Below are 6437 nucleotides of genomic sequence, written 5' to 3'. Positions count from 1 at the left end.
CACCTCTGGTTTTGGGAGGTGAATGTTTGCCTTGGAGTTCAGTGTTTGGGGGTTAAGGGTGCTAATCAGTGGCACACTCATGCATTGCAAGACTAACTAAATTGGCACAATTGATTCATCAAGGAAGGGTCAGGGTGATAATTAGAACACTGGCATCCCCTTGTGGCTGGCGAGGCACACCTAAATCACGTTAAGGCAGCAATTTGCACCTAAGATGGCAGCCTCAGTCCCCAGCACAAGCCGCCATTTTGTTTCCTTGCTGCCACCTGGAGGAGAGAGAGCCAGCAACAGGGTGTATCACAGGCAGGCCCAGAAAGTGATAATGCAGCCCATCAATCTTATTTTCCGATATCTTCAAAATCGATCCAGGATTAGGATAAAAGGCTGCACAATCGGTTTTGATAAATACACGGACCTTGTTTTGGATGATGCGGAGGTAATCCTCACAAAATCAAAATCAAGAAAACCATTGGGCCATGGTATGCTGAAAGTGGATAACATCACCTTCCTACAGAGCGTCCACAGTTAAGAATGGATTCACTGGAACTTCAGTGTCCATACACCACAGCAAATAACTAACCACTGTCTTGAATACTGGTTGTCGGTGAACAGATTTAAGTTGTGATGTGTTTTTGTACAGTAATGTTTTTCTGAAATAAAGGCCTTATAACCAAGCAAAAAAAAATTCCCCAGCTCTCATGGGCTGCGGAATAAATGAGGCGTCCAGCACGAACAGCCAGCCACCCAGACATTAATCCCTGACAGTCTGGCCTTCCTAACCAGTGGCATGCACTTCCAGATAGCTCATGTCCCGACGATGCACTTTGTGGCCTAAGGGTGGAGTTCAACTGACTCCACATGTCCTCCTCCCCCTCTCCACCATCATGTGAGGGTCTTCTGTCTTCGTGTAGCTGATGAACGTTCCTTGTCGGAGTCCCACCTCCATTCTGCTCATGCGGTCTGGCAGTTCTTGGGGCCCCACCCAGGGATCTCAATGTTGCTTCCAGTGTGTGGCCCTGTGATCTCACCCGTTCCCTCCCATTTTCCAGCTGCCACTCCAGAAGGGCAAATTCCTCAGTGATGATATCACCGCAAGCCCAGTGAGGGGGTCACAGGCAGACCCAACTACACAGCAGCAGTACAAAAGAGAAATTGTGGGTCAGTATAAGTCGAATGAATGGCAAGTGCCACTTGATATGATATGATTTATTATTGTCACATGTATTGGGATACAATGAAAAGTATTGTTTCTAGTCTGCTAGACAGGCAAAGAATACTGTTCATAGAGTTCATAGGGAAGAAGGAAAGGAAAGAGTGCAGAATGCAGTGTTACAGTCACAGCTAGGGTGTAGAGAAAGAACGGCTTCATATAAGGAAGATCCATTTAAAAATCTGATGGCTGCAGGGAAGAAGCTGTTCTTGAGTCATCAAGTCATCACTGGCTGCTAAAATTTGGATTGATAAATTTTGTCCGACTCTATTCCATTCTGAAGTCCGTGTTGTATTAGTCCTTCAAACAATAAAAATGTTCAGAATAATAAATTAGATTCAGCGTTGCTGGTCAAGTCACTAATTTCAGCAGCTGCCCGGTGTAACTTGTATGGAGGGTGTTGCTAAGAGCAGCTTCCCTGGGCTGATGCCTGTTCCCTCCTTTCCCTTGCTGGAGACTGTGATGGAGGCGAAGCCGCCTTATCACCCTTACCACAACTGGAAGTGTTCAGTCAAACCTGAAGTGAGGAAACGTGTGGAACGCTCACTTCAATATGGATGGGTATTTATTCAATCAGAGGGAGTACAAGCAACCAGTGTAGCGTGTAATTTTAGAATCAGGTATTTCAGTTTGATCGAGGACCCTGATTGCATTGGTCACTTAGAGGAAAACAATGACAAGAAAGGGACATTATGGTAAATGGTTAGGTCTTTTAGAAATATGTGCCACGATAAACATGCAGGGAACTCATATTAGTATACAAACATACAAAATCGGAGCAGAAAGAGGTCATTCAGCCTCTTGAGTCTGCCCCTCCATTCAATAAGATCATGGCTCTTCTGTTTATCTTTCAAGATTCTGGGGGTAGTTTTCCCATCCTGCCCGCCACGGGCATTGTAATGGGTGGCAAGGTGGGTAGAACCATGTAAAGGTCCATTGACCTCAGGCAGTGTTTTCCTGTTTTGGGGTGAACAAGGCTGGAAAATCCCATTCTCCGTCTGTCTCCATCTTAAAAATATTCAGTGACTCCCACCATTTTCAAAGGCAGAAACTTACAAAATCACATAAACCTCTGAGAAAAAAGTTCACCTCTCAGTCCTAAACGGGTGAACCCTAATCTTAAATCATTGCCCCTGGTTCTGGACTTATCCACTAGAGGAAATACTCTTGGTATCAACATACATTGAAAATTGAACAAATGCACAGTATACTTGTATGAATGGTATATGATATGCATGGTGTACAATATTCCCAGTATACAGTATGCATGCCGTACAATATGTATGGTATATAATGTCAAGTATACAATATGCACAGCATACAGTATTCACAATATACAGTATTCATGGTACTGTGTATGCATGGTATAGAGTATACATGATGTACAGTATATGCGATATAGAGTATGCTCGGTATACAGTATACATGGTAAACAAGCCTTCACAAAAATGTCAGACCTCTTTAGAAATAAGAACATTTTGGAAAGCAGAATGAGATGATTACTACAGAGGGTGGGGTGGGGGGAGTGGAATCGTTCAGAGCTGACTCACTCCACGTGGCAGATAGAACAGCCTGTGTGTGGGCAGGTGGGCTAAACAGCCTGACCTTGGGATTCTGTCACTGACTCGGGATTATTGCTCACCCTCAGGAGCTACCAGATAATCAGATTGACCCAACTGGCAGCTCCCAGCAGTTAACGGATCAGCAATCAGTTCCAGGAAAAAAGCCTAGTGGATCCTGGCGATAGGTCATCCCAGATATTGGACGAAGAGGGGTTGGCCAGTGGAGTGGTGGTTGGGAGTGTGGTGGTGGTGGTGGGGCGGGAGGTATGGGGAGTGGTGTGGTACTGTACTTTGGAAAGCAAGCACCTAGGACAAAAAGTGGGGGTATTACCTTGTGTCCCAAAGGGCAAAGGGCTCTCCTGGAAATTATGCCTCCCTTCTTTCCCTGTCTTTTGAAAACCTTTTAAGAGAAACACCTGCCCACTCCACTTAACTGCTCACTGATTTGATTTGATTTATTATTGTCCTATGTATTGGTATACAGTGAAAAGTATTGTTTCTTGTGCGCGATACAGCACCAACTGTATTACGGCATTATCGGTGTATTATCAGGATCAATTTGTTTACTAAGATACTCAATTCACTCTTGATTATTTCAACATGGCTGACAGGCTGTGATTTCAGCGCCCGTCCACCTATCGTCCAATGGGGTTGAGCTAGGGGGTGGGCAAGAAGTTAGTGGAGTGTGCACAAGCCCTATTGTATGTGGCCTTCACTGAAAATACACCCAGCGTGGGCACATAAAATTCAGCTTGTGGTTTCTGAGACATCTAAGATTTAGTTGGACAAAGCACACAACTAATGAGAAGGTTTTGAGGAAAGCCAGCAGACTGGTAGAACTCCGGAGTCCGAAGTAAAAGATGTTGAAAATTTCAAGTAAGAAATGACAAAAACAGGGGGGAGCCACTGAGTGAAATTCACTCCAGTTTGCCGCTGGTACAGGGCATGTAATTAGATTCTTCCCATAAACTGTTTTACATTCAATTTGTTTATACATAAGCTCCTGTGTTATGGGTAAAAATTGACATTTTATCAGTTCTCAGCCAGACCACTAGATGGTGGTTTCCACTAATTGAAAGAGGAAGTCAATTATACAGTAAGTGTAGAATGACAGTGAAAGACCCTGATTTTGCTGGGGACTTTCTCCACTAAAATACCACATCTACAGCATATGGCCCCTCTTGAGCAATGCGCAAGTGAATGGGGAAATTTGAGGCAAGTCACACTGCATTTTCCTGGAACTTCTCAGTCACTCCACCATTACCCTTGTCGAAGTTAGAGGGTGGGAATTTTGAGGAATTATCTCTAGCTGCCAACAGGGTTGGTAGAACTTGCAACTTCTGGTTTACCAGACCAATGCTTCCATATTTGGCCATCACCTCATGCAAGGCTAGCATTGCCAGATGGCTGTGGCCTCTGGAAGCTGATTGTTTGGAAGGTGATTGGAAGAGGTGAGCGAGAAATGAAAAGCTCAACTGGGGCCAAGAGCAAACAGGATCGGCGATATATGTATCAGCTCAGCCCACTGTCTTCCTCTGCAGACAAGGTGGCAGACACTGCCATGTTAGACTTAGGCCCCTGAGCAATACCAAGTGATGTTTAACACAGAGTTGACCCCCCACAGCACAAACCATTGTCTCATGAGATGAAATGCTACCACCAGTGTTAGAAGATGATTATCCTAGTTGTGCCGCTGCTAAATTTCATGATTTTCATGCATTTGAGCCAGCTTTCCCGTACCTACCACTGAGAATGAAAAATTAACACGGCTGGTCATAGTTTGGGGGAGTATTAAATGAATTCCCTAATTGCATTTAAACGATGTGTGGGTTAGGTGGATTGGCAATGCTCAATTGCCCCCTAGTGTCAGGGAGATTAACAGGGTAAATATGTGAGGTTACAGGGATAGAGCCTGGATGGGATTGTTGTTAGTCCAGGCTCAATGGGCTGAATGGCCTCTTTATGTGCTGTAAGGATTCTATGATTCTATGATGTGCTAACGTCTTTACTGATTTGGACTTTCTGAAAGGCTCAATGGGCCAAATGGCCTCTTTCTGCACTGTCAGGATTCTATGATTGACATTAACTATTGTTAGTGAACAAATTTCAGCACATTTACCTGTAACTCCATTCAAGATTCTAGAATTAAGAAAATCCCCTAAACATCAGAATCTGGTTCCAAATCAATTAATCCTTTACAACCACTAATGGTTACTTCAGTTAGCTACCTGTACTTTGATCAAGTGTAAACAAACCTGCAATTCCAAATTAAAACCTCTGCTAATATCCCAGCAGCAAATCTGAATTTGTCGGAAGCTGTGTGATCTCACAATGATGGCTTTACCATGATAGTCAGCTGTTGGTGATAGAAATGAAGCAGTTTTAATGAAATAGCACACAAGGCTTTTTTGTTGCAAGATTTCAGTTGAATTAACAGATCATCTGAATGATGTCACTACAAATTGGGAGAGGCTGCATGTGGAAAGCTAACATTGAGTGGAAGCGGCTTTGAAATATGCAAAGCTGCCGGGGTTCTGGAATTGACTCCGTCTGCATTGTGCACAGTTTCTGGAACACTGAAGGAATTGCACGATTAATCTTCCTCCTCCTGGACCCCACTGCCTGAATTCTCTTCCATAAACCTCTCCATTACCCCTCTCCTTCTTTGAGGCCAACGCTGTGACTGAACCACTTTCTGGCCAAGCTGAAACTAGAACAGGCATCAAAAACAAAAATGCTGGAAAATCTCAGCAGGTCTGACAGCACCTGTGGAGAGAGAATGTGGCCAATGTTTTGAGTCTGGATGACCCTTCATCACAGCCCAGGGCTAGAACAGGCATGTTCTTGAGCTTTGACAAAGGGTCATCTGGACTTGAAACATCAGCTCCTTTCTCTCCTTACATTTGCTGCCTGACCTGCTGAGATTTTCCAGCATTTTCTCTTTTGGTTTCAGATTCCAGCATCCACAGTGATTTGCTTTCAACTAGAACAGGCACATTTGGCAAAATGCATCGGGTCAGGTAGCATCCATTGAGAAAAGACAACTCAGCTGATGTTTCAAATATAAACTGGAGTCCTGAGAACAGTTTTGAGGAATATGTTGAAAAGAGGCATTTACGAAAAATCACTGAGTTTCATTACCCTCAAAATAAATCAGTGGAATGATTATCTTTAGGTGATGATAGCTGTAACTCATCCAGAAAGGGGCTGTGGACAGATAAGGCCACTGCAACAGTGGGAGAGCAAATGGATAGATACTTAAAACAAATTGCAACTTATAAAATTGTATTGGGTCTTTTGTTTAACCTTGCCTAATTGAGATGTTTGCAGAAATACATGCCTTAATCAGTGTGTACAAGATGAATAAAACAGTTACTTATTAATTAAAGTTTTGCAAGTTGTTGACTGAAGGTGGAATATCTTTCAGTTGGATAAAAGTAGTCAGGGGAGATAGTTTGAGATGCACTAAGGAAAAGATGAGGTAGGAGTGATTGATCAAAAAGCTAATGATCTTCCTCTACACCCTAGTTATGACTGTAACACTACATTCTGCACTCTCTTGTTTCCTACTTTATGAACGGTATGCTTTGTCTGTATAGTGCGCAAGAAACAATACTTCTCACTGCATACTAATACTTGTGACAATAATAAATCAAATCAAATCA

The 6437-nt window shown here is 43.3% G+C and overlaps 1 pseudogene; it reads left to right on the top strand.

Annotated features, from left to right (window-relative positions):
• Nucleotides 1-214: 214 nt before the first annotated feature.
• Nucleotides 215-529, top strand: LOC145356570 (small nuclear ribonucleoprotein E pseudogene; annotated as a pseudogene).
• Nucleotides 530-6437: the final 5908 nt, after the last annotated feature.

The sequence above is a fragment of the Carcharhinus amblyrhynchos genome, chromosome 21, assembly GCF_965287045.1.
Source record: "Carcharhinus amblyrhynchos chromosome 21, sCarAmb.v2.hapA, whole genome shotgun sequence".
Classification (NCBI taxonomy): Eukaryota; Metazoa; Chordata; class Chondrichthyes; order Carcharhiniformes; family Carcharhinidae; genus Carcharhinus; species Carcharhinus amblyrhynchos.
This window is presented reverse-complemented; position numbering and strand designations above follow the sequence as displayed.